The sequence below is a fragment of the Lissotriton helveticus genome, chromosome 11, assembly GCF_964261635.1.
Source record: "Lissotriton helveticus chromosome 11, aLisHel1.1, whole genome shotgun sequence".
In the NCBI taxonomy this organism is placed as follows: Eukaryota; Metazoa; Chordata; class Amphibia; order Caudata; family Salamandridae; genus Lissotriton; species Lissotriton helveticus.
Genome location: NC_136072.1, coordinates 434,590,574 through 434,618,388, shown reverse-complemented (window position 1 = coordinate 434,618,388; position 27,815 = coordinate 434,590,574). Strand labels below are relative to the sequence as shown.

Genomic DNA, 27,815 nt, shown 5'->3' with positions numbered 1-27,815 from the left:
GAAATACTCAATAAAGTCTATTTGGAACAATTTATGGAAGCCCTCCCATATGCCTCTCAGAGATGGCTTCGACAACATGCTGGACTTGATATTGAACAGGCCATTGAAATGGCCGCTCACTATGCTCGGGCCCAACCCAAGTCCACAGGTTGGGAACCGGACAAACCTACCAAACACGTGCTGGCCCCAAAAACGGACAAGAAACCCAGGTTCGTGCTGGAACCGAAGAGACCTAACCCCGCGGGAATGGTATCCCCCCTCTCAAGAGGTCCACAATGCTTCGACTGTGGCGAGTGGGGTCACATTGCCAGAATGTGTCCCCGAAGACGACCCCCTGAAGAGCCGATGGAAGTGGGCTACCTTCCTAGGACTGTGTTGTATACCGCCGAACTGGGGACCTCATTTTACGTGAGTATGAGGATGAATGGCCAAACAGTGAGAGCCCTCCTAGACTCAGGGTGTAGACAGTCTGTGGTGCAAGAAAGGTTTGTGCGGCCCTGTCAGTATCTCCAGGACACCATGGTTTACATCCGCTGTGTCCATGGGGACGTGAAACCCTATCCCGTAGCCTTGATTACCTTGACCCATAGAGATAAGGGCTCCTGTAGCGTTAGACTTGGAGTAGTGGATTCCCTCCCAGAAGACATGATACTAGGGGTGGACAACCCAGAGTTCCTCTCTCTCTTTCGGAAGACCCTGAACCAGTCCGCACAAAAAGGGGGTGGTCCGTTCCCCGCGCTCATAACCCCAGAACCATGGGTACTTGACCGCAGCTTTAAGTAAGCCCAGGGGGAGGACAGAACCTTGTATAATGCCGGGGAAAGCGCTCATTCCTCTCAGGGAACAGCACAACCCGTATTCCCCAGGTTCATCATCAAAAAGGACCTACTGTATCGCATATCCCAGGAGGGGAGTGAACCACAGTTGCTAGTGCCCTTGTCTTTTCGTGAACAAGTGTTGTTCTTTGCTCACGCACATCTCACTGCAGGCCATGCAGGGAAAGAAAAAACTACGGAAAGCATACTACGACATTTCTTTTGGCCCGGAATATATAAAGATGTCCAGAACTATTGTGCCAAATGTGAAATATGTCAGAGAAGGAATACCCACTGCCCTCCTGCAGCCCCTCTACATCCCCTGCCTATCATTGGGGTACCGTTTGAAAGGGTCGGCATGGACCTAATCGGACCGCTGCCGCGAACAACCAAAGGACACCTCTACGCTCTCGTTATAGTGGACTATGCCACTCGATTTATTGAGGCTTTCCCGCTAAGGACCCCAATACTTCCAACATCGCAGAGAAGTTTGTGGAGCTGTTTGCGCGAGTAGGGTTCCCCAAAGAGGTGTTAACCGACCAAGGCACACTGTTTACATCCAGGTTGATGCAAGAGGTGTGCAAGACCTTGGATATACGCCACCTAAAAACGTCGGTTTACCATCCCCAGACGGACGGTCTGGTTGAACGTTACAACCAGACTCTCAAGACCACGCTGAAGAAAATGTTGACGTCCGAAGGACCAGACTGGGACCGGTTGTTGCCGTTGGCACTATATGTGCTTAGAGCGCAAAAACAGAGCAGCCTCGGATGCTCAGCTTTTGAACTGTTGTACGGTCGCCTTCCCCGCTCCTTGTTGGAAATAACAAAGGACACGTGGGAGGCCGAGGAGGATCAGGAGTAGAAATCCCTGCTGGAGTATACGCTACAACTGAAGTCCAAACTCAAGCAAACTCAGAAACCTCGCTTATACTAACCTGGAACACAAACCAATCCATCAGAAAAGGAATTATGACAAAGAAAAGAAGTTGAGACGCCTTCATGCGGGGAAATGGGCATTGGTCCTATTACCGTCCATCGCCAGCAAAAACAAAACCGAATGGCAAGGACCCTATCGGGTAATTGAATCTATAGGAAACACCACCTACAGATTACAGCTCTCCCCAGCCAAGACTCAGTGTTATCACATAAACCTACTGAAGGAGTGGCTGGGACCAGCCCCCAGAGGAAACCATCTGGCCATTCCTACCGTGTCCACTGACAACTCTACCTTGGAACACCTCGTGGTGAACAGGGACTTGTCAAACGCGAAAGAAACCGAACTACGGACAATACTCCAACCCTTTTCGGATATCTTCTCGGACCTACCAGGGAAAACTGACCTAGTGGAACATCATATCGAAACACCCCCGGGAAAAATCATAAAGCAAAGGCTTTATAGAATTCCCGCCGCCAGACGGGAAACAGTGAGGAAAGAAGTCAGGGATATGTTATCCCTAGGAGTGATCAGGCCCTCGAAGAGCGAGTGGTCCTCTCCGATCGTGATGATTCCAAAACCGGACGGGTCAAAGCGTTTTTGCATGGACTTCCGGGCACTAAACGCTATCTCCACATTCAACGCTTATCCGATTTCCAGAGACGATGAGCTGATAGAGAAGATAGGAGACGCAGTATACATAACGACCCTGGACCTCACGAAGGGGTATTGGCAGGTACCCCTCCGTGAGGGAGACAGGAAGAAAACAGCCTTTGTGACAGATGAAGGACTGTATGAGTTTACTGTGTTGCCCTTCGGACTCCACAGGGCCCCGGCCACGTTCCAGCGCCTTATGAACACCGTCCTACGGCCATTCCCTTCATTCAGTTCGGCCTACTTGGACTACATTGCAATCTACAGTCGCACATGGAATGAACATCTGGGCCATCTACAGATCATCCTCACAGCTCTACAACGGGCCAGACTGCATATCAATTCAAAAAAATCACAAGCGGCATTTACCAGTGTCAACTACTTAGGATACGTCCTGGGAAAGGGTACCATAGCCCCTCAAAGTGAGAAGATAAAAGCCATTGAGAGGATCCCGTTTCCCCCTAATAAAAGAGACCTGCGAGCCTTCTTAGGATTGATCGGCTGCTATCGGCGTTTCATACCTAGATTTGCTGGAGGTAGCCGCTCCCCTGACAGACCTCCTACAAAAAGACTGAAAGCCTAGGGAACTGTCACTCCCCTTGCAGGAAGCCACACAGGCGTTTGGACACCTGAAGCGAGCTATGACTACGGCCCCTGTCCTAGTCTCGCCGGACTTCAATAAACCCTTTATATTAGCCACAGATGCTTCCAACGTGGGAATAGGGGCGGTGCTCTCCCAAGTAGGGGTAGATGGGTTGGAACATCCAGTCTTGTATGTAAGTCGGAAACTATATCCCCGTGAGAGCAGGTATTCCACCATTGATCGGGAATGTCTAGCGGTGAAATGGGCGATAGACAAGCTACAGTACTACTTGGAGGGCCAGCCGTTCATCCTACACACAGACCACGCCCCGTTACAATGGATGAGCCGAAACCGAGCCCACAACCCCAGGGTACTCCGTTGGTTCCTGTCCCTTCAGCCCTACTCCTTCACAGTGACTCACAAAAAGGGGTCAGAGAACAGGAATGCAGACTGTTTGTCCAGAGTCTTCCCTCTCCCTGAACGGGAGAATCCAGGGGGGATGGTGTGTGACGGGGCAGATAAAACGCCCCCGGGACAATCAGAGAACACAAACTGGTGGACACATGCCCCCCTGTTACCCACTTCTGTCCCTTCTCTGCAGCAGCCCGACTGGCCCGAAGAAGAAGACAGACACCGATGGGACACCGAGGAACACGAACAGTATCCCTTTAAGGGGGAGGAGCCCCAAACCCACGTGACGTCCCAACCCCGTCAAGGAGAGGAGGAACCCAGGAAGCGACGAACGGTGTTTCCGAGGAGGAGTGAGAGAGGCGTGAGACCGGAACGAGGAGGACGAGCGAAGACGCGGAGAAACCTGAGGCAGCAGAAACCAACGAGGAAGAACAGGAGAAGCCAGGAGGCGACCGACTTCACGATCCGCCCTGCCACACTCCCACGGGAGGGGCGTGGCTCCAACAGGTACGGGGCAAAGTAGCGGGCTGGGTGGGACGGCGTGCCCGACCTGTTGAGTAAACCTGTATATAGTGTAAAGAGACGTGTATATAGATCCTTGATACCCCTCCCTCCTCACGAGCACTGATTACGTACTACAATTGAGGGTGACTGGCACTCATACACGTGGTTTTCTTTCTCCTCACTCCCGGCCCTGTACTTGTCCCTGTGAAACCAGTCCCTAATCCGATCCTATTCTCTGCTTCCTTTCCGGTTGCGGTGCCTGGAGGGAGAGTGTCCACCCGACCGATGAAATCCTGGAGCCATTAAGGAAGCCCCTAACAGACCCGGCACCGTTTGCTCGTGAGCGGATAACCAGCAGGAAGCGAAGATCATATATAAAAATAAAGCCCTCTTTAAGATCGTTATTGAAAGTCTCTGACTCAGTCTCTTCAGCGCCAGCCACCCCGGTACACCGACCTTGGGGTGCTTGTGTTCTGGTTAAGAGAGGGCATGGCCTGGCATTTCGGGCTGGACTGTTGAAACTGGAGCAAAGATAAAGTCTGATTTGCAACAAGCAAGAGAAGATGGTGACTGCCCTGTGCAGCTCTGTTGTTCCTGGCATTCCTGAGGGGCCCTAGCCCATCAGAGGGTGCTGAAGTGAGTGTTAGCTCCGATGACTCTCCCCTGAAGATCAAGACACAAATGGAGGGCCGCGCACTAGCAATAGATGGCTCTGGAAGGCATAGACGCCACCAGGCCTCGCTGGACTCAGCCGTGTAAACATGAGACAGAGCACCTGGACCAGCATGTCCCAACTTACCTCCTGGCTGGACTCTGATAGCCATGATAGCCACATCGCCATTGCTTCAGTTTGCGTGACCGACTCAGGGGTGAAACACATACACCTTGAACGGCCTCCTGCTGATCACTGCAGCAGCCTCCCACATGGAAAGAAGACAGGAGCTGCCTACCAGCAATGCAACCCTTCTGTCTGAATCCAGACAATGCCGGTGAAAGGGACACAAACTGCAAGGCTTGCAGGCCCTAGGCGCCCCCTATTCACAACCAGACTGGACTACCACACCCTGACAGCGGCATATTAACAAGGGGTCATCACTGCGTTCTTAAGGTCAGCATTGCCGGAGACCACCAGGCACACCTCTTAAGGACCTCACCCAGCACTTCTTTCAACAATCTGGCACTGAATTCTCCCAGAACGTGCCCTGGGGTCCATGAGAATTGCCTGCCTCGAGCACAGGTTAAGAGGACTGGGACACCTCACACATCCCATACCCTGAGAGGATTGGTATACATAAGGGCAACACAGCACACCAAGCTGCTGTTAAGAAGAGAGCAGAGAAGTTGTTACACTACATTGCATTATCTACAGGTGCGTGGGAGGAGGGCTTCCCCACCCCCTTCCCAACCTCATAAAACCCAATAGAATCTCTATTCATCTGAAGTTCACCTGATGAATGCCACTGCCCAGCAGACCGCATCTGTACACAACTCTATTAGATGACATCCTCGTTACACCAGGAAAACATGTCTAATCCAGCACATCAACTGCTCTTCATGAAGGCTGTAGTAGGGAAAACACCCAAGGTGCAGACAGAGCACGTCACCCCCTGCGGAAACTACTCTGGATGCCTTGCTGAAACAACTCTCTGCCCTCCGGCTTTCAATGGCAACAGTGGAAGAGACCATCAATAAAACCGCAGCCGCAATCTTCTCAGTCCGCACCAACATTGCCTCCATCAACACCGGCCTACAGTCTGCAGAGGACAGACTCCAAATGGTTGAGCAGAAAATAGCATCATCCATCATTTGGGAACATGATCATTGGCTTCCCCAATGTAAAGCCAAGGTACTGGAAGATGGAAGCTGTTGGGATAATCTCCACTTCTCCGGAATACCAGAACAACTGGAAGGTATTGACATGATGGCATTCCTGGCCTCCTTCTTACCTGAGCTCACTACACTGAAATTCACACCTCTTTTAGAATTTCAAATGGCACACAGAATAAGAACCAAACAGACAACAGCTTTGGAGGAACCCCAATAGATCAATGCATGCTTTCTCCATTACTAACAGGTGTGCGCGGTCGTTACAGAAGCGAAGAAACATGTCCCCTACCAACACCAAAGGCAAGCGCCTTATGATCTTACAAGACTTTTCTTACAACACAGTGCAATACCTATAGCGGTTCCTGGCCATCCAGCCGCTTCTTAAAAAACGGACATATAATATGGGCTATTGGATCCAGCCATCATGATGATCATGCATCAAAACCCAGGATTACAATGACCCGGGTCAGCTGGAGGGTTTTGTGGGCTACCTAGTGGATACAAACATGGACACGACCGCCACTGAGACACAATCTCAGCACCCAACCCTTCCAGATGGACTCCACAACACCCACTATGCAATGGAAAGGGACGGATTGAAAAAAGTGACCCGCCATTGGGAGAGGAAAGAAACCATAACATCAGGGTCGACAGCAAAAGGGGGGGGGGTATTATCTCAATCACAAACAAAATAACGGGAGAAGATGGTCTAAGGGAACATTTAAAGACCTAGCGTGGACATATTCCCCATCTGAAGCATAATTAACCCTAGCAAAAGTCCACAGGTCTACAAGGTCCCGGTAACCTTACAAAAAATGTATTTTTTATTTTCGAGTTGCAATGATCTCATAGACTGTTGGACCTGGCCCTTTTGGCACGTTCACCCCGAAACTTTTTGCTTTTTCCTAGCCTATTTCTGTAACCTGGTGTTGGTGATTTTAGGCCTCTGTGCACTTTTTCTCTGTGGTACCGTGTAAAGTGCGTGAGCTCTCTGTGTATGTGTGGTGAGTGACCTGCCCTCCCATAGGAATGCATGGGGAATATGTGTGACCATGGTAGTTCCTGATGTGTGGGAAGTGCAGGGTCGAGTTTGGTATGTGCGAACTCGTGAGATTGAATGCTGCGCAATGATGTGTGCGGTGTGAATGTGTCTAGTGTGGAAGTGCCACTTCTAGACATGGGTGTGCGTGTGTAGTGAGTGTGCTGGCACGTGATTGGCTGGAGCTGGCTGGTGAGCCTGGCTCCAAGAGTCCGGATGGGTCTGCCCAGTGGTGAATGGAGAGATTAGCATGCTGATGTGAGGGAGGAGTACACCTGGGACCTGAATAGGGCTGGGCTTTCCCCACACAATGCTGGCTCCACCCCCTGTGGTGCGTCTGATGTCCCTAGCCTGGCCAGTGAAAGGGAGTTCCCCATAACCAGTTGTAGCTGGTTTTTACATTGCCTACACCCTGTTAGACAAAGAATTTTGTGTATAAAAAGAGGCTGTGACCTCTTGTAAGGTGTTCTTGTCTTGCTACTTGAATCCTGCCAGGGGCGTGCTGCTGCTTGGGCCCAGGGGAAGGCTTGCCCCCCTGGGCCCTGCCCAGCCCCTGGATACCTGATGGACCTGGAAGCCTGGAGGATCTTTTCTTTCTTGGGGTCCTCTTTCCTTCACTTTGCCCCCAGGACCTCTGGCAGCATGGAGGCGCTGTATTTTAGTTTTGGAAAACATGCTATCCTAGTGAGCGCTTTATTTCTTCTGAGGGAGCGCTTTATCTCAGCCCTGCCGCGCTGGGCTGCATCCTGTGCAGAGGATTCCCCGCGTGGGGATCCCCCCTTGGCTCGTTTTGGCACGAGTGCCCACCTCGCTTATTGGCCATTTGCAGGAGCTTTAACGGGTGCCCACCCCGTTTCTCCTTTTATTTTCTACTTCGAGGGTGCCCACCCCTCGTTAATGCCCCCGAGATTCACCGCCGCAAACCGCGGGTAAAAAGGAAGCCAGGCACCGTAATGTCTGATGTTGGGCGGGACTTCCGGTCTGAAAAGGAAGTCCCGCCCGTCACCGCGCTAGTATTGCCCGAGTCCTGCGCCGGCCGAGAAGGAAGTAAAGGAGTCTTGCGGGCTCCCTTTTCGAAGTCCCGGTCCCCGAGGAGAGAGGACCGGGTGAAGCAGGGCGCATAGCTGAGGCGGGGCTCCCCTTGAGCGATGGAGACTGGAGATGTTGACCGCCGCCGGCGGGACGAAAAGCCGGCCGAGTCATCGCGGCCCGGGGCTCCCAGGAGTGAGGGAGAGCCCCGGGGCCGCCAGCAAACCCAGCACCAGTGTGGCGGGGCTCCCATGCAGAGGAGGGAGCCCCGGAGACCGAGAGCCCCGGCAGAGAAGTCCCGCGCCGCCTGCTAGACGAGCCCCGCCGGAAGACAGCAGCCCGGTGAGTGAAAACGGGCTGGGGGCTCCAGGCGGGTGTTAGTGCCAGCGCGAGGCACCGTATGCTGTTGGCATGTAGGGCGGACCCGGATGGCAGTGGGTCGCCCCACCATTTTACAAAGCCGCAAAGGCTCTACCTTGGGGGCAATTTGTTTTAAAAAACCCTGTGAGGGGCTTGGGCCATAATTGTTTTCCGAGTCCCCCGAGTGGGACTCCAACGTGGGGACACCGTTTGTTGAGGAGTCCCACGTGTGGGGCTCACCAGCCAGAGGGGCCCGCGATTTCGCCCCGCATTTTGCCCCACAGTGCTAGGGGGGCATGTGTATCTTTAGAGCCTAGAGGGCTCCAACGAGTGGGCAGTTTTGTTACTTAGAGGGCCCGAGTGGCCCAGGAGCAGTGTCAGGCCCCCAGTTATTTACAGAGCCTGCGGGGCTTCAGTGTTTGGGGGCATGGTTATTTCAGGAGCCAGAATGCTCCAATTGGCACAGCTGATCTTAGAGCCAGAGAGCTCCAGTTTTGGGGGCACTTTGTATTTGTTTAGAGAGCCTGTGTGGCTCTGACAGGGCGCACAATTCATTTAAGAGCAGGAGTGCTCCTAGTGGCATATTTTATTTCCAGAGCCTGTGTGGCCCCCGCATTTGGCGCAGTGTTGTTCCAGGGCTAGTGAGAGCCCAGGCCGCAGTTTTACTGATGTCTCAGCTGCCCAGCAATTAGTGGGCAGCTGCACCGTTTAGGCTTTCTTTCAGGGGACCTGCTCTTGGTAAACTCATTAGTGTGTCGCACTCCTTCGCCCCTACCTTGGCCTGTCACAGCTGCGCAGCACTTCGTGCCAGCTGCAGCGTTTAGGCCCTTGTGATTTGTCCCAGCTGCCCAGCAAGTAGTGGGCAGCTGCAACGTTTAGGCTTGCGCCGGTGGCGTACCCCTGACTGGCGCTGCATTGGCAGCGCGCCCTGACATTCCGGACACAGGGCATTTGAGCCCCTTCTTGAGATGGCCAGTTGGCCAGGGGGCTGGTCTGTGGATGGGGCGCAATGCCCTAATGTGACTTTATTTTGGCGCAATGTGATTATCTATTATATATGTGATGGTAATTGCCTAATGTGATTTGTGTGCTAGAGTAAGGAGGTGCTAGGAAATGTAATGCATTCACTATGTTTTACGCACCATGTATTGATACCTCTACAGATGGTTTTACCTATGGAGGTTTATGTCAGTGAGAGTTTACTTCACTGTGAGGTACGCCCCTAAATGTGATTTATTCTTAGGAGGCAGAGTCTAATGTGTTAAGACTAATGAGAGATTGCCTACTGTAGTTATACTGTTTAAGCCTAAATGTGATTGCTGCGTAATGTGCTTTGCCTTTATGTTTGTGTTATACTTCTAAAGGTGCTCATGCTTAGAAGTTTGTTTTGCCTAGTATAACTTATACTAGAGAGGTTATGTGTCCCTGCGTCATCTAGGCCTATGGTTATTAGTATTGCGCAGTGTGTACCTACCTGTTACCAGTGGTTACTGGTTGGGATCTATACTTGTTATTTTGTGCTATACTTATTCTATGTGCTAGAAGTGCTATTTCTGCTAAGTGTTGATTCTGACAGTGGCCCATGTGGCCCTGTCCTGGTGTAAATAAACCCTTGTGAATATTGCCCGTGCCAGTTGGCAAAATATATATAGTGTGATTACTATCTGATGTGTTTTGACAATACAAAAGTTATTTTAATATAACCTTGTGTGGAGTTCCTTTTGTGGTGTGCCTAGGATGTTGTTGCTGTTGTGTGCGTGCGCAAATGCTTTACACATTGCCTCCGGGATAAGCCTGTATGCTCGTGCCAAGCTACCAAGGGGGTGAGCAGGGGTTATCTTGGCGTGTGACCCCTTTTGCCCTGACTAGAATGGTGGTTTCTGCCTGGCTTTGGCGTAAGCCTTAGCCAACCATAAATCCCAGTTCAAACATAGACAAAGGGCTGGAAAGGGAGGAAAAAATGTGTTTGTTCAACAAGAACAAATAAACATAGGGAAAATCCTAAAAGGAGGATGGATTCCCATCACTCACCTAGGTGACATGCTTCATTATCTGGGATCTCCTCCTGGTTATACACTAAGGTAACCAAGGGCTACAACCTTCTGTCTGTCAGAAGGGAGCTTGCGGATGTTTTCAAATATACTCTGAGAGATGAAGCTCTAAAGTATCTATCCAGAATGTTGAACTAGAATTTCAGAGTGAAGGGCGCAGTGCAAGAAAAGAAAATAGTGAAATGTGCAATTTAAAATTGAATACCAAAAGAGAAAACATTTTAATGGGTATCTCTTGCTATCCAAACTAAAAACAGTGCGAGAGCAGTTTTAACAAAATAACTGCCGAAAAATCGGGTCTACGTGTTTCAGCCAACCGGTCGTTAAATAGTCCTAGGCCTTCCTCAGGATCACTGCATACACTTTTGCAACTGCGTATGTGAAAAAAGAACTAGGTGTATCAAAAGGAAATGATTACATTTTGAAACAGGGTTGGAATAAATACAACCAGATAACCTGAAATACAGGCGTAGCTATCCTCCACAAATCACTGGATGCTTGGTGGCACCTGTAAAAAAAGTGTCTATGAGAAACAGTGCTACTCAAAACATGAACAAACTTCAAGAACGTGATACACATGTTTTCATCCTCCTTAATGCGTTCAACTACTTCCTGGGTAAATATTTATCACATGTAATGCTCACCCGTGATTCACGAGGACCGGACCTCACCTCACCTGGCAACAGCTCAGGAAAAGAGGCCCCGCTCTGTGGGTAAAGAGGGAGAAAGACATACAATCAAAGGCAGGCAGTAAGCCTATCCTTTTATGTGATCCTTCTAATCCTCCATTATCCAGACACCTATATCTGTGCATTGTCTGCTAAAAACTGTAAAATGGCTCAGACTTCTGAGTTATAAAAACCGTAATGCAAAGAGAGATGCAAGTGACAGGTATAGTCCTATGACATCAATCTGTTCATAGCGTCATCTATGGGATGGGTGCAGTCGCATTTAGTGTCAAAAGTGACATTTCAGGATCATATAAACAGTCTTAGTGTCGATAATGTTGGTATAACAAGGACTACTCATTGTAAAAGGAGTCCAAACATCTATTTGAGTTATAAAGAGCTGGACAAGGCAGCGAACTCAAACATGAGATAGCAAAAATGATGTCTAAATTATTTAACAACGAGTTTATTTGTTATACTATCGGCCATGATTTTGTCAAAGTTTACCCTTAGTTATTGTATTGTCTTTTACGATCTGTTTATAGGCGCCTTGATGCCTTTCGGCACAGTCGCGCAATATAAGTTTTTATTCAATTCAATATGCCGGTTTATGTGTTGAAACCGAGTGTGTGACATGAACATGTGATATGTTAAATTCTAGGGTGAACATTAGCCATGCTTGTGTGTACTATGCAAAAAACATACACTTTCCAGAGCCGCATGATAACTAATTAGAGCACACGCATAAATCACGCATAGTTATTATGCTCACACTTCATATACAGAGGATCTCGAAAGCTCAGTGACTCTACGTCTACAAAATCTTAGCGGTCTACATGAGCAGGCAAACAACATCATTATTTCAAAAGTTGTTTGTGTTGTCAAGAAAACTACTCATATGGGCATTAACCAACATTAACCTCCAGCAATAGACATACTCATTCCAGATACGGGTGAAATATCTTTTTCCACCTGTTATTTTGTTGACCCTAGGGATTGTTAAACTGTTATGTTTTAATGGTGACATGTCATCCCATGTACTCTCCTTCACATAATACATTCAGGCCAGGCACTCTGAACAAGCCTCGGCACACAGATCCATCTATCCGCCCACAAGATAACACTTGGGGCTGTATTCTGACAAGCTGACACCACAGAGGTACCCGCAGTAGTGGGAGACACACTTTACAGTAACTCCACTCCAGTGACACTCCCGATAAAGGCGGGAGAAACCCGAGACCCAACTGCCACTCAGACTACACCCTGACACAAAAACCCCATCTGATCTAATAAGACCCACACATATCAGCAACACGCTGATGACCCCTAGGGCCCGGTCGCTTCTTGGGAAGTCTAATCTCAAATCGTTCAAAGTTTTTTAACTACATTGCCGCCGTATAAGCATCGGAACAATTGTCCACTGATGCGCACCCACCAGTGCCTACAGTGTCAATATCTATTTCTCCCACATATCTATCCTGAATCCAGATGCATTGGACTATAACTGCACACAACCATGGCTCCACCTACACTTAAAATAGTATTGTATGTCATTAATGGCCTGACGCATTATATCAGATGGAAGAAAATACCCACATACCTATACACCCTATGGCTCGATGTAGCACGGTTACAGGAAACACACCTGTTTGATGCTGAACGTTCAAAGTTGTGCACTGATTGGGTAGGAAGGGAATACCACGCTCACAAAGGGATAGCACAAGACCCCTCTTCAGGCCACTTTCAAACCCTCCTGAAGGGGGATAGCAATTTTAATACATTTGGCCTACCACGTAAAATGCAAGATTAAGTATGGCATTACACTCTAGGTCACTACGCCTTCTTACAATCGCCTGTCCAGACCCTTATTTTAGGTTTCATATACGGCCCAGTTGCGGATAAGAAGGACAGCTCCCATGGCATCTCCAGAATTGTAGTCCAATGCCCTTGTACAAAAACGCTACTCGTGGGGATTGGAACATAGCACCTGACCCATACAAGGACAAACCCCAACACTCACATAGATTCATTAAAAAAAGCAGAGGACTCCTCAGGCACCTCTAGGCTGATTTCTTCCTACAGGCTCATTGGCGCCTCTTCCATCCCACCACACAAAGACTATATCTTTATCTTTTATGTGTATGGAACATGCACAAGAATATATTTTTTTCTAACATTGGCACAGCTCCTTCACAAAGTCACTGACACAGCTATCCTACCAAACGGGATATCGGACCATGCCATGATCCAATTACAATTGGACCTGGGGCTGGGGAAACCACCAGTGGGGCAATGGAAAATCAAACTATCCTATTATAAAATGCTCACTAATAAATGTAGACTGACCTCTATGATCTTTTTGGATGAGAACAAACATACAGTGCCCTCCACCCAGCCAGTATGGGCAGTAGATAAAGCTGAAGTCAGGGGAGAACTTATGCGGGATTCGACCATAAGCAAAAATAAAACTCGACAACAGCAGCAGGCCTTAGAAACCCCACCTCCTCACACTCACAACCAGATACGAGAAGACACAGGCCTCCCCAGATCTCCATGCCTTACTACAAGTCAAAAGTCAGGCGTTGAAGGCAGTTTTCCACCTAAAACAACAAAACTATGAAAACGAGGAAAAGGTTGGTAGACTTTTAGTCCTACAAAGTAAACAGCAGGATACCCAGTACACCATCCCAGCAGTTAATGGCAAAAACAAAGAGATCCTCACCCACCCCACCGATATGGCCACCGCCTTCCTAAGGACACTATATAATTCAGAATGTCCTGATCTTAGCCCCATGGCAGAAGACTTTCTGTAAGGAACTGCTTGGCCCGAACTCTCACCCACTCAATTAGACACCTTAAATCAAGCTTTTACGGAGGCAGAAATCTCACAAACCATATATGATTTGCCATACAATTAAGCATCAGGCCTAGATGGCTACCCGGCAGAATTTTATTGACTTCACAAGCCACAAGCCCAGACTAGTCCCTCTACTGTGCAAACTAATAAATTACATACTTGAGGAAACCCCACCTCTCCTGGAAATAAAGAGTGATAAAATCACCCTGATTCTGAAACTAAGCAAAGATACCTTGGAATGTGCCAGTTATTTACCAAGTTACTTGCTGAATACAGATACAAAACTGTATAAAAACCCCGGCTAACCACCTTAAACGTGTTATAGTGGTTTATCCCACACCGCTCTACCGCATACCATCTCTGCGTGTTGGCACATATACTATGGCAGGTGAGAAATGACGAAGACAAGGTGGTGGAGCTCTCACTGGATGCAGAGAAAGAGCTTGGTAGTGGCCTTACCTTTTCTGGATTCCAACCCAGATTGGCCTGGGTCACAATGTTTTGGCCACAGTTCTATACATCACCTATGGCAATTGCCAGGTGCAATGGTCACTCGGGGGTGGCCTTTGAGATCCTGCTAGGAATGCAACAGAGTTGCCTGCTCTACCTCTTGCTATTTGTCCACACCCTAGGACCCCTGGCACAAACCATATGGAGGGATACATATATCACAGGAATCTTGACCTCAGCGGCAGAGAAAAAATTTCTTTCTATATGCAGTCGATATCCTCCTCACACTGTCCAACCTGCATCAATCCATTCCCTCCCTCATTCAAACTATTTCTCACTTTGCCCGGTCTTCTGGGCAGCGAATCAATTGGGACAAATGTGATGCCCTCCCTTTTACGCACTGGACTCCACAACATGATGGAAGATAATCTAGACACACTGATTGCCTCAATACAATCATATATTACCTGGTGGAGATCTCTCAGCATCTTGATTTGGGGCAGAGTCAAAACCTGAAAATGAATGTTGTGCCCCACCGAAACTATGACTTTTTCCATGGTGCCCCTTCGAATTCCAGCACAGACCCTGCACGATCTTAACAGACAGCTAAACACCTACATCTGGGCAGGGAGTAAACCACGTTTGAAACTAGCCCAACTAATGCAGCTACGCCTCCCTCATGCGGAACATTATTGACTAGCTTTCCATCTAGCACAAATTCGTCACATGATAGACACTTGCCTAGGCACTCCTCATGGGTGGACATAGAGAGTTCCCTATGACAGAATGCTGGGCCCCTATATTCGCTCTACATAGGTAAAAAGAACTGGCAGGGCACCTCTAACCCAATACTTAAAACAATGATATATGTATGGAGAAAGGGATGCACGTTACTAGGGGAGAATCCTACTGTACACAAAAAAACGATTGGGGTGGGGACAGCTCCAATCATATTGGAGGGACAGAACTTAACTGGACAAAACTTAGAGCCAAGGCGTCTCAACTTTAGATCAGTTGCTCACAGATTGCAGCTTAAAAACATTTGCAGAGGCACAGACTGAGTTTCAAATGGAACACACATACTTTTGAGACTCTCAGAGACTACACCTGTGCCTCAAAGCACTGTTCACAAACACAACAATGTCATTACAGACTTTATCTTCCTTCAATACTTGAGAAAATGGGGCACCTTTAAGGGGCAGTGGCAGTGGCAGGGATCTACAACATAATTATCAAACATTTAGACTAGGTCCCATTCTCCAAACTGAAGGACTGGTGGTCCATACGACTCCACCTAGAGTACACCAACTCCTCGCAGTTCACGACAGGGCACTGAGGGAGTCACCTCTGAAACTGAGTTATTCCAAAGTCTTAAACAGATGGCACTGGTCCTCGAAACATTTACACTACATAGGGGTTCTAGCAGAAGCAGGGTGTTGGGGTGCCCTAATCTAGACAGCGCATTGCACACATTCTGTGGGAATGCCTCAAAATAGCCCCATACTGGAAGGAGGTATGGACTGCTATATGCACTAATTTGGCACCCAGAAACAACTGACAGGAGAGATGGCACTCCTTCATGACAGTGCACCATACCCGGAGGTTACTCATTGATACAAACAATAGTTTGACAAAGCATTGGCACTAGCCAAACTATGTCTTCTAAGGCAGTGGAGATCCCCACTTACAAATCAAACACAAGGAGATGATTGGCGGAGGGCTGAAACTTTTCAGACACGCACCCTAGTCACAGATCTGGGTTGAATCCATCATCGTTCTTTAGCTCACTTCGCCACCCCAGTTCAGACCCAGCTAAATGTAAATCAGGCTTAACCCTGTGCCTCAAGGAAACAGTCTAGCCCCACTCACACCAAACATACATGCATGGTACCAAACCTTGCATGAAACTGCAACATATGAACAAATCATATACCGAGTAAATGGCCCAAAGACTGATTTGCATATGGCTGTGTCTAATCTGAGGTGACATGGTGAGCAAAAGAATAATGGGTTGGCATGCTTCCCAAGCAGTTGCCAGTGGTTAGACTTATTGCAAGAAGCCTTCCATCACCATTTGTGTGTTTGATATGAAAAAATACTACAAAAGATCTTGGGAGGTGTTCGCACATCAATGACACTCATGTAGGATATTAGTTGTAAGTGAGAGCCCTGGATAGTCATGCAGGTAAAAACTAGGCTTGTCTGGATCTCAAGAACATTAAGTGCACATTCTGATTCTTTGTAGTCTTGCATCTGGTGGACCCCACATCTTTCAGCTAGGTAGGGTCAGGAGAGAAAATCCAGTTTCAGAAGCTTAATGTCTTGAAAAAACTTAAGCTGCGATGATCAGGAGATGTAACGGGTGATGAGCAGTCAAACACTATGGGCCTGATTCTCAAAGGTTAACTTGCACTTCTGAATAAGTTTACACTTTGAAGTAAGTTTACTATTTTTCTTATTTACACTCTCGGGGTGCGATTCACAAAGGCGAGGTAACACTTTTCAGCAAGTTTATACTTTCGGTATGCACAAACTCCAAGGGTAAACTTACTACATAAGAGTACGTTACATGTCTCCCCTTACGAGTAAAGTAATTGTCCTACTCTTGTGTGGGTGGGTGACGTCCCTCCTTAAACCCCTCCTAGCTTTCAAATTGCATCCCCTTTTTTAAGTAGGCCTGCTCCTTTTCCCACCCACTCCCTCCAGTCTAAGCCACATTTACTACTAAAATGTATACTTAAGTGTGCGTAGACTCTGCCATTGGGGTGGAGAGCCCAACACACATAAGTATAGGTAATAGAAAGGCATAATACTCTGCTTGTAGTTTGTGAATTGCAATTTGTAGTAAGTTTTGTAGTGCGGTGCAGTTTGTGAATCCGGCCCTATAGATTTACATTAAGAATAAGGTGAAAGAAAAATTGTGCAGACGTGCCAACTGGTAAAGGTACAAAGTGGAGTAAAAAGAAAAACTAGTAGGGTCCAAAGTTTTCCTCAGGAGCTTGCCTGCCGCTGGTCCAGATGAAAAAAAAACCTGATAAACATGTAAAGGGTCAAAACGGCTATCCAGGCCAACCAGTCTCATTTAATGAACAGAAGCAGATGATCTACGTCTTTTAATGGACTAACCTGGGTGAGTTTCAACATAGATGAATATTGAAGACATTTGGAAGGAAAAGCAGGCAACTATTCAAACATGAGAATTGACAGAGGACGAGCTGAACGTGAGTCATATATTAAAAGCACAGGTCACAGTAGACTATAGTTGACCGAAATCGGTGTCAAAGACAACTAAAATTAAGCAACACAGAAAATAAACAAGAGCAATAGAACACTTAAGACACATACTCTACGATATTACCAAAGAAAAATAAACATTTGCAAGCAGTCTGAATGGTTCGTTTAATGATAGAGAAAAGTAACGTCATTGCACTAGCTGTCTGTTATAATAAGCTTTGAAATGTCTAGTCAATTGCCTGTATAACGGATGACAAGGGCATGACATAATTAGATCAGTAATTAATTTACACAGAATGGTTCCTTGTTAATTAAACTGATCTTGAAAGGATCTAATCATTTTCATTTATAAAGCAATAACCTGCTTCATTAACTGCAAAATTCTATCTTCTTGAATTTAATCAAAAAGGTTGTCACAGTACTGAATGCAATTCAGAGAAATATTACAACTATAACATCATCAAATATACAGCCTGAGTCAGTGCTGGTATGTGCATCCTGAATCAGAAAGCTGCAAGCTGCCCTTCGGGTTCTGTGGCTAGTAGAAAGGCCATTATATCGGATGTACTTTTATCCCCTGATGACCCTGGAACTGGAAGATTGAATAAACCAAGCAGCATCTCCAACAGCTTAGGTATACTCACTTTTGCAACCGTGAACCCCCACGGTGGGCCTGTGTGTATCCGACTTGTGAGCTGGAACATAGCAAGCATCAGATCCAAGCTGTCAGGTGCGGATTGGGGCCGATTTTTTGAGGGATTTCAAATTTGTATTTTCCAAGAAATTTGGGCAGTTAATAAGCTCTACAAGCAAGGCTACTACACATATAGTAGTGATGCCATCCACTTTATAGCAGGTAGACCGTCGGGCGGTCTGCTCATATGGATTAAAACTTCCTTGGATTGCTCGATCAAGGTAATTGATATTTAATCCCCAGACCTCCTTGCATTTAAACTGTTCCCGAAGCAGGGTACACCCTACCTCCCCGTGAATGTGTACAATATGTCTTCCCCTTTTAATAAGTTGCCGCAAACTATGAAAATTCTTAATATTGTACTAGAAAACTATGGGACAGGTATCCACAAGGACACTGTAGGTGATTTTAACTGCTGCTTTATACAAGCCACTCCTAGAATTTGTTTCGGCTAGAGGATGAATGTTGGGGGATCCCCACCTATTCTTCATCCCAAAAAAGTGCCAAGTTGACTGCAACTGCCATACAGATTTCAGACATTACCGCCACACTTGGCCTAAGAGCTTGTAATGGCGTAACCCATCGGATTTTACTGCCAATCCAACCTTTAAGAAGGGAGACTGGTCTAGTAACATTGTGTATTACTTGACCGTACGATTTGGCATGAGATGGTAGATACGGAGATTATTGATCACCTGGAGAGAGATCACTTTCCTCTTGCCCTTACACTAAAAGGGACTCACCTTAAGGATAAATCTTGTTTGGAGATAACATCCCTTAGCACTGTGGCCTTGAGCAATAACAGGTGCAGGGTAAAATGAGTGGATATTGCAAACAATGAGGCGTAGTTGAAAGATTTATGGTGCTGTCCATAGTGCACTAACACATTGTACTGACCAGGCCAGCACTCACCTTCAGATATCAGCCACACACAAATCATATTTGGAAAATTGAAACCTTTTTCTGAGAGAAAGATCCTACCTTGCAAATTGGCCTCTAGATCAAACTAATGGTTTGATAAAAAATGCAGAGTGGCTAAAACAGCTCTGATGGAAGTCTTAAAAATTAATATGAGGCCAGATATTTTAAAAGTTAGATGGGATTATGCCCAAGCAATTAAATCCAGCAATTCGAAGTGGGAAGTTAAGGTTTGGAAGGATCTGCTAGAAGCAGCAAAGGGCAGGGACGCTAGATTGTTCTGGCATCTGGTCACACACAATAGCCGCAAAGATTATGTTTACCTTGAATGTCATATCTCCAACGCGGACTGGGTGGAGCACTTCACAGCCCTCAATGCAGAGTAACTCTCCAAAACACCTCCAGCTAACCCTGATACTCAGCCCTCTAGTACGGCCGTAATGGAGGAGGCGGTGACTTTTACCATCAAAGAATCCATTGAAGCATTGAAGGAGTGGGGAAAGCTACTGAGATTGACAGGATTCCTTCAGCTATGTTCTGTGCTGCACCTCACATTTGGGCCACCTATATTAATATTCTGACTAATGCAACTGCGGTGGGAGCCCCTATCCCTAACTCCTGGAGAGGGGCCGAAATAATACCTAATTATAACAAGCATTGGCATAGCGAATAGGTCTCGCCGTTGGGACCTTACAAGTATTTAGTTATGCAGCACAATATTCTTACTGCAACAACATTAACTGTTGCATGGCTAAACACTTATAAGGTCCCAAAGGCGAGATCTATTGGCTATGCCAATGCTTGTCTAAAGTGTGGCCTATTTTTAGTGTACCACCTTCGCAGCTACCCCACAGGAAGGGGCACTGTAGGTCGTTATCCCCCCTACTGCCAACATACTCCCTAACCCCGCCGTTAATTTTCTCGATGTCTTTGTCTGTCGTCGCATTGTACTGTCTGCATGACCGAGTGTGTAGTAATTGCATAACTCTTCACTCCCAAGTTGTGTTACTTCTGTTTTTGGTAGGGTCGTTCAACTGTACATAATGCCTTATTAGTTATATATAAGGTAACAAAAATGCTTACACTTTATTATTATTACTTTTCAGCATGCTGCACAGCAGCCGTGTTGCTCTACAATATAGCTTAAAGACATTGGCAAAGCCAATTGCTCTAGCTAAACACTTATGAGGTCCCAAAGGCAAGACCTATTGGCTATTCAAATGCTTGTTTTTTTTTATGTAAGCAGGCGCAGCAGGTCTGAACGAGTGAATGCCCTGGCTGCAGTTCTTAGGGGTCTCAAGAGACCACCCACTTATGAAGCAAAGCAGTGTCACATTTTCAAGCAGCCCCGGGCACATAGGGCTTCGGCCTTGTAATTCCCGGGGAAGCTTGTAAATCACTACACAGGGCAGCAACACCATTTTCCAGGCAGTCACAAGGTGACGGCTTGGAAAAGGGTGAGGTTACAAACTGCTGCCTGTGACATCAAGCCACATGTGTGCCGTAAACAGATACAGCGCATGCTTTAGCACATGTGGAGCATCTGATTACATCATAGATAGCGCCTCATCATTTTGATCAGAGGCACACCAGGACGGGAACTTTAGACCGCCACTGCAGACAAGTAAGCTGGAATGGAGGACTCACCTCGTGCCTGCCAACCTGTTGTGTCTGTTTTTGTGGTAGCATCACTGGGTGGGGATTGCAGGCGGTGTCACTGAAATCGGGGGTGCCAAATTTGAGGTGGAGGGTGCTCAGAGTCCTGTGGGTCTGCTTGTGAAAAATCTCCCAGTGACAAATCACCAGTTCTTTAGTGGTCCACAATTCTTCAAAATCAGCCCGAATGGTTCACAATTCCTCAAAATCAGCCAACACGGGTTTCGCCCCCTATGAGGGTGTGAGGCCTGGGGCATTTTCAAGGCTGTAACGTTAGGAGACGCATAAGTACAAATGTATATATTATAGAACTTCTATAATGTGTCCACCCCTATTTGTGAAAAAGTATTTCCTCTATGTGATAACCAACATGTATATTCCATATAGTGAGCACATTATGGGTGATAGGCTGATTTTGAGGAATTGTGAACCACTAAAGAACTGGCCCAATTATGAATAATAAGAATGTGATTTTACCAAGGCCTGTAATACTATCTTGCTGCTGATTTAGCTTATATAGAATATGCACAACAGAGAAAACTGCATGGCACAACCTGAATGCACCTCAAGAAGAATGTTAATAACCAAAACTACATAACAAAACGTGATGTAATTCATGAGAAAACTAAGGAGACTAAAAGAAATTCCAAGGAAAAGGCTAAATATGTCAAAGAATCTTCTGCGTGATTGTACAAGATGATTTGTCTTTAAACTTTGGGTAGGTGCGCTCAATACTGGAGAATGTATTTGATTTTTTTGTGCCCCGTATCTGCTAAATGGGCCGACAAACGGAACAGTGTAAGTATTTGCTTAATACTATGTCAGGTGGCTTAGTGGATTTAGAGCCTGCTGTTCTGATTCTGGCTGCCGAGCTGGGAAACGACGGCCTTGCGGTATTAGCTGTGTAAATTTGAAACAAGTTTTGGAAAACGCAGCAACCCATGTACGGCAGTGTATGTGTGAAATAATTCGACGAAACACAGTATGCAAGATTTACTTTCCATTGTGTTTTTCCATTACAAACGAATTTCAATATAGTTTGCTTAGCTTTAAAATGACACATTTTACTGTTACATCTACGGTTCCTTCCCTCCACGAGATGGAAAATTCCACATAATACAATTGTTAAAATAAAGCGATAGAGAAGTCTGATTTTGTGGGGAGATGATTGTAAGAGTTCAGGAGAAAGAGAAATAAAAAGAAGTAATCCAGGCAGAGGATTAGAAGGAAGGGGGCCGTGTACAGTACTGTAGCGGAAAAGAGGTCGATTAACTGAACTGCCGAAACAGGAAATCCCATTGGATTGCAGTTGCATGCATTGACCTTGACAACTCTGTTTATTAATCCATTTGGGATTTTTATTTAAGCAGTGTAATCTTACTTTTTTCATCTGGACACACATCAATCAATATTCAGTAGTTACCCTTATCACCCACAGCTGGACACAGGATAAGCCATTTATCTGGTTAACAGTAACGCCCAGAAGTACCCCCCCCTCTCTACGCCACATTAATTTAGTGTAACCCTCATTTATTAAAAGACTGTGCCACCCTTGAAAGTTCTCAGTGGATCTGTGGCCTTTAATGGGCTTATGCTTTTAGAAATAATGTCTGCTTTTTCTCATAAAACTTTGCTTTTTGTTCCCACCTGTTCACGTCTCCCTTATGCTGACCCCGATTATGTTTATGCATCTGCTGTAGGGACCAAGTTACACAAGAGGGTGAGCGTCAAGGCGGGATTTTTGGTGTGTCACAAAAACACTGCTGAAAATGGAACCTATATTTAGATTTTTTTTTACTTTTTCTCAGAGGATGAGCGGGGACAAACCAAAGGTCAAGCTCACTCAGTTCGCTCGTGCACACAAATTTGTTAATTGGTCTTACCCTCACTCCTCCCCACTTCCAAATTCCACAGTGGTAAAATTGCGGGTTACAAATGGAGCTTCCTCCCCAATCAGATCCTCTTCATAATTGCCCCTTCCCGCAGCGTTCCACATCCACACATAAATACATTTGTCCTAATATTCTATGTTCATAACAACATACGCCAGAGAATGCAAGTGCTGCTACAGATGCAACACTTTTCACACATGCCAAAGGTCTGTAGACTTGTTCACATCGATGTTCTGTGGTGGCTGTCCTTACCACGAAGGAATCTTCTAGAATACGCCCCATCTCGTCAAGTAAAGCACCTTTGGTAGACAGTAAACTTTCAATAAGTTTCAGGTTTGCTTTTTCTAGGCTGGGAAGATGGCGAAGCCACGAACCAATTTTCGCCGATTCTGTTAAAACGATCTTCTTCCTTTGATAACAGGACAAACAAGCGCGCAGCAGCAGGGAAGGGGGCCTGCGCGATTCCCTTGCGGGAGTGTGCGACCATATGGCGCCACCATAAGGCGCCTGGCGCTCCTGCAAGGAAATCGCCAGACGTGCACGTGTTGCCATTGCAAGCAATGCAACGCGTGCACGTTTTTGCCCCCAAAGCTGTGCCAATGGCAGTAGGTCTCTCTCCCATGCAGCGCATGCGCACTGCATTGGCTAGACCTAAAAAGGGCTCATGGCAAGAATCAGGTAATTATCACCCCATATCTCTGCTCAATTACGTACAAAAATATATAATAAAAAACTTCTGGTAAGTCTTTGGGATTGGATTAGATCTAACAATCGCCCATGTCTCGGCGATATCCAAAAACCCGGGACATGTATCGGGTCTAGAGATCATCAGTTCAACAAGTACTTACTTGCACCCACTGGGGTGAACCACTCAAGAACTCCATGTACCAGAGTCCCTAAGGGCGATCTGGAGGAGGGGCTAGCGGTGTGCGGTCCATTGCGATTGTGTCTACAAATTGGCTCCCCTGAGCTTTGAGCCGACGGGCTCCTGGACGACGCACCTGCGTGCCGGTTCGGGCATCGAGGACTTTGACGGTGGCTTGGCGGCCTTCTCTTCCACCCCTAACTATTTTCTCTACTGATGAGGGAAGTTATCCCGAAACCCGAGCCATGTCTCGGCGATATCCAAAAACCCGGGACATGTATCGGGTCTAGAGATCATCAGTTCAACAAGTACTTACTTGCACCCACTAGGGTGAACCACTCAAGAACTCCATGTACCATAGTCCCTAGGGGCGATCCGGAGGAGGGGCTAGCGGTGTGCGGTCCATTGCGATTGTGTCTACAAATTAGCTCCCCTGAGCTTTGAGCCGACTGGCTCCTGGACGACGCACCTGCGTGCCGGTTCGGGCATCGAGGCCTTTGACGGTTGCTTGGCGGCCTTCTCTTCCACCCCTAACTATTTTCTCTACTGATGAGGGAAGTTATCCCGAAACCCAAGCCATGTCTCTGCGATATCCAAAAACCTGGGACATGTATCGGGTCTAGAGATCATCAGTTCAACAAGTACTTACTTGCACCCACTGGGGTGAACCACTCAAGAACTCCATGTACCAGAGTCCCTAGGGGCGATCCGGAGGAGGGGCTAGCGGTGTGCTGTCCATTGCGATTGTGTCTACAAAAAGGCCCAATCTCAACTTCAAGCTGACTTCATCCCGAAAACACCAGATCTTTCAGTTTTTGACCATAAAATGAAACTTGTCGACTTGGAACAGGGGGTGCTCTTTGTCGCCTTAGTTGATCTTTGTACGGCATTTGACTTTGTCCCAAGGTTGAAACTTTAGGAGGTTCTCACGAAAATCAGAGTTCTCTTAGGGCTACTGATGTGGATTCGGAATTGAACACTGATCATTTTGCCAGAGTCTGATGGGGCCCTGGTGGGGGAAACTACAGAGGGCGTTCCAATAGGGCATGGTGTGCTGCAACGGTACGTCCTTGCTCCCAAATTATTTTTATAATTTATCAATGAAAGCATACCCTATTTAATTAATTATGTAAATGATGCACCCAAAATTGCCGGCCCCAAAATAGCATATCTGCTATTTGCAAATAACACGTTTCTCATCTCAAAAACTGCCGTGGGTCTTAACGAACTTTTAGGGAAGTTTAACTAATTTTGTAAAGAGCATGGCCTTAAAGTTAATGATATTCACACAGAGCAAGAAAGCTAAAGGGAATGTGGCTTTAGACAGAGCCAAGTTGGATAGGGCGTTAGAATTCAACAATCTAGAGGTGAAATTTTCCAACCCCACCAGTTGGTCAGCGCAGATACAGAACATTTCTCCGTCCCCAAAGCATAAAGCCGGTTCAATTGTTAGATTGGAAAATAAAGTCTCTTCCTATCCTATTTCACCGGCACTGGAAATATTTAGGATCAGATCTGTTGAGATATTGCAATCTTGATGTGCTAGACAAAGGTGAAAATTCCTTATTAAGATCCCCCCTGAAGTTACCAAAAGGTACAGCACTACTTCCTTTAGGCTTGATTTAAATTTCACGCAAATTTCAGACACAGCCCATTTTAAGCCTATTTTATTTTGGGCAAAGATATGGATATTCAAGCAACTTGCACGATACAGAGAATGCCTGAACAAAACTTTAGCTCACTAACTGGCCATTATGGTCCAGCAGATAGCCCATATTAAATTAAGGCTGGTAAAGCTAAGATTTCCCGAATTTTGGCTTCAACGAAGATCAATACCCAGCAGCTATCGTGGTCTCATTACAGATCACTACGGGAATATTGTGTTTGGCTCCAAAATGTCTGCTGTTCCCTCAGGCATATTAACAGATCAGTATCTGTCTTTTAAATGTGGTTCTTATTTTGAAGATTTTTTTGACTATGTGAATATGCCAATGTCAAGGTCTCTTTACATTAAATATAGACTGGGAATCTTACCATCTGCTTCTTTTACCTGCTCTTGGAGGAGTAATGTCAACTCCTCCAAATTTTGCCCTATGGGTTGTTGGTCAGTGGAGAAAGACGAACACCTATTGTTCTTCCGTAATGTATACAACAAACAGCGTACTTGCTGGATCATCCCTAAGTGCCGCCTCCTTGGACATGAGGACAGGCATAATGCCTTGAAAATATGCAGGACAGATTCTAGGAGGTGTGTTGTTTAGTCGGTTGCCAGCTTTTTAAATTCTAAATATCATCTCAGAAAAAGAGGTAACAATGCCCTAATGCGCCATGCACTTTAAGTCTAATTGGGTTAATGGCTCCTTTAAAGTGAATTTAAGCGACTTTTAGCTTTTGTTCAAGAACAGCTACTAGATAATAGGGTTTTGTCGAAAGGCCCTATCAAGTTTCTTGTTCCATGGAAACAGAATTTGTTTATTGCGGTTTATCGAATTGAAATGTATATGCTCTGTTATTTTTTTATATCTATGGTTTTTTACAACTGAAATAAGTTCACTGATGAGATTAGTAATTCATTTAAACAGAAAGGTTCCTTGTTAATTAAACTCATCTTGAAAGGATCAAATGATTTCCATTTATAAAGCAATAACCTGCTTCATTAACTGAAAAATGCAATCTTCTTGAATTTAATCAAAAAGGTTGTCACAGTACTGAATACAATTCAGAGATATATTAGAACAATAACAGCATTAAAGATAAAGACTGATACAGTACTGGCATGTGCATCCTACATCAAAAAGCTGTAATGTATGCATTTGCTCATTACATTATTTATTTACTTGTTCTTTTTGCATCCAATGATTTGAAACAAACACTGACAAGGTCAATACATGCATAGACATGCATGCAGAGAGACAGCTATTTCATGCCAGTTATTAGCATTAGCCATGTCATTTACCCCGCAGACAGTTTGTACACCAATGTTACACCTATTTATCCAGAGCTTCTCGCATTCGATGTGCACATACTTAGCATTATATAGCGAGAAATCAAAATCTAGTTAGCTCACCAGATAATGCTTCCTTCACTTCATGCAATCATAGTTTAAAGGGGCCTCAAAACACATAGTTTTTTTTTCAGGTGTAAATTTACTTTTGCACCTATATATAAATTACACTTAACTGAGAGCAGATTTGACCATGTCATAAGTGATGTAATATGTGAGGTCATAAGCAGGGCATTGCGGGCCGCGAGTTATGTTTAGCTCAGCTAACAATAACTGCTGAATTTCTCTGGTTTTGTACGAGTGAAATATCAGCCTAACTATAATGTCCCTGTAAGCTTTGATTTTTTCACTGAATTTCTAAGTTTTTTTAAAATTCTATTTCCTAATTATAACGCCCCGGTAACCTTTGTTTTTTCAGGGAATTTCTAAGGTTTTAAAAATACTAAAACTTCACTATAATGTCCCTGTAACCTTTGTTTTTTTTTTCAGTGAATTTTTAAGGTTTGTAAAATTCTATTTCCCAACTATACCATCCATGTAACCTATGATTTTGTAATTGAATTTTTAAGGATTTAAAATCATATTTTCTATCTAAAATGGCTCTACAAGTAGCATTTTTATAAGGTTGTAATTTCTTCAGTGGATTAATAAGTGTTTGTTTTTTCTCTTTACATTTTTTATATTCGCAACGACATCGCGATCCCCATGGACACGTGGCAAAAATAGAAAACAAAAGCAGACATTCAATGACCACAACACATCCAAAAATAATCTGGAAAAAAAACCTTCTGAACATTGCCCTAAACATATTACTATATACATACTTCTTTCAAAGTGTGTTTAAACTCATATTTTCAGTTAAGTTTCTTTAAAAACCATCTTTTAGATCTATTTTTCCAGTTATTCAGGACATCACAATGAAGTCGTTAACCGTGACGATTGCGCCTTTTCCATAAAGTGAAAACACATATATGCACACATATTACAGTGTTTTACACACTAGGGGTTTATTACTGTACACTTCAAGCTCATGTTTTTCTAGTGTATTCTAGAACAACCATCTCTAAAACCTATTATCTGTTTTTATGGTGACTCCAGAGACCGCGATGATATTGGTAATCGCAATTCCCAAGGACACGTCCCGCAGTGTAAAATAAAAGCAGACTTTCAGAGGCCACCAACACATCGTTGAGACCCTCACGGGTGAGTAGGGGGCCCTATAAATTCCTGATTGATTTATTGATTGATCGATCCAAAAATAATATGTAAAAAAAGTGCATTCTGAACATTGCACTACACATATTACTCTATACATACTTTTTTCAAAGCATGTTTAAACTCATATTTTTGTACTAAGTTTCTTTAAAA

General features: G+C 45.6%; 1 protein-coding gene across 3 annotated transcripts in view; it reads right to left on the bottom strand.

Moving 5' to 3' along the window:
• Positions 1 to 27,815, bottom strand: part of RHBDD1 (rhomboid domain containing 1) — a 440,372-nt gene that overhangs the window by 347,877 nt on the left and 64,680 nt on the right. The gene's annotated exons all lie outside the window — the stretch shown is intronic.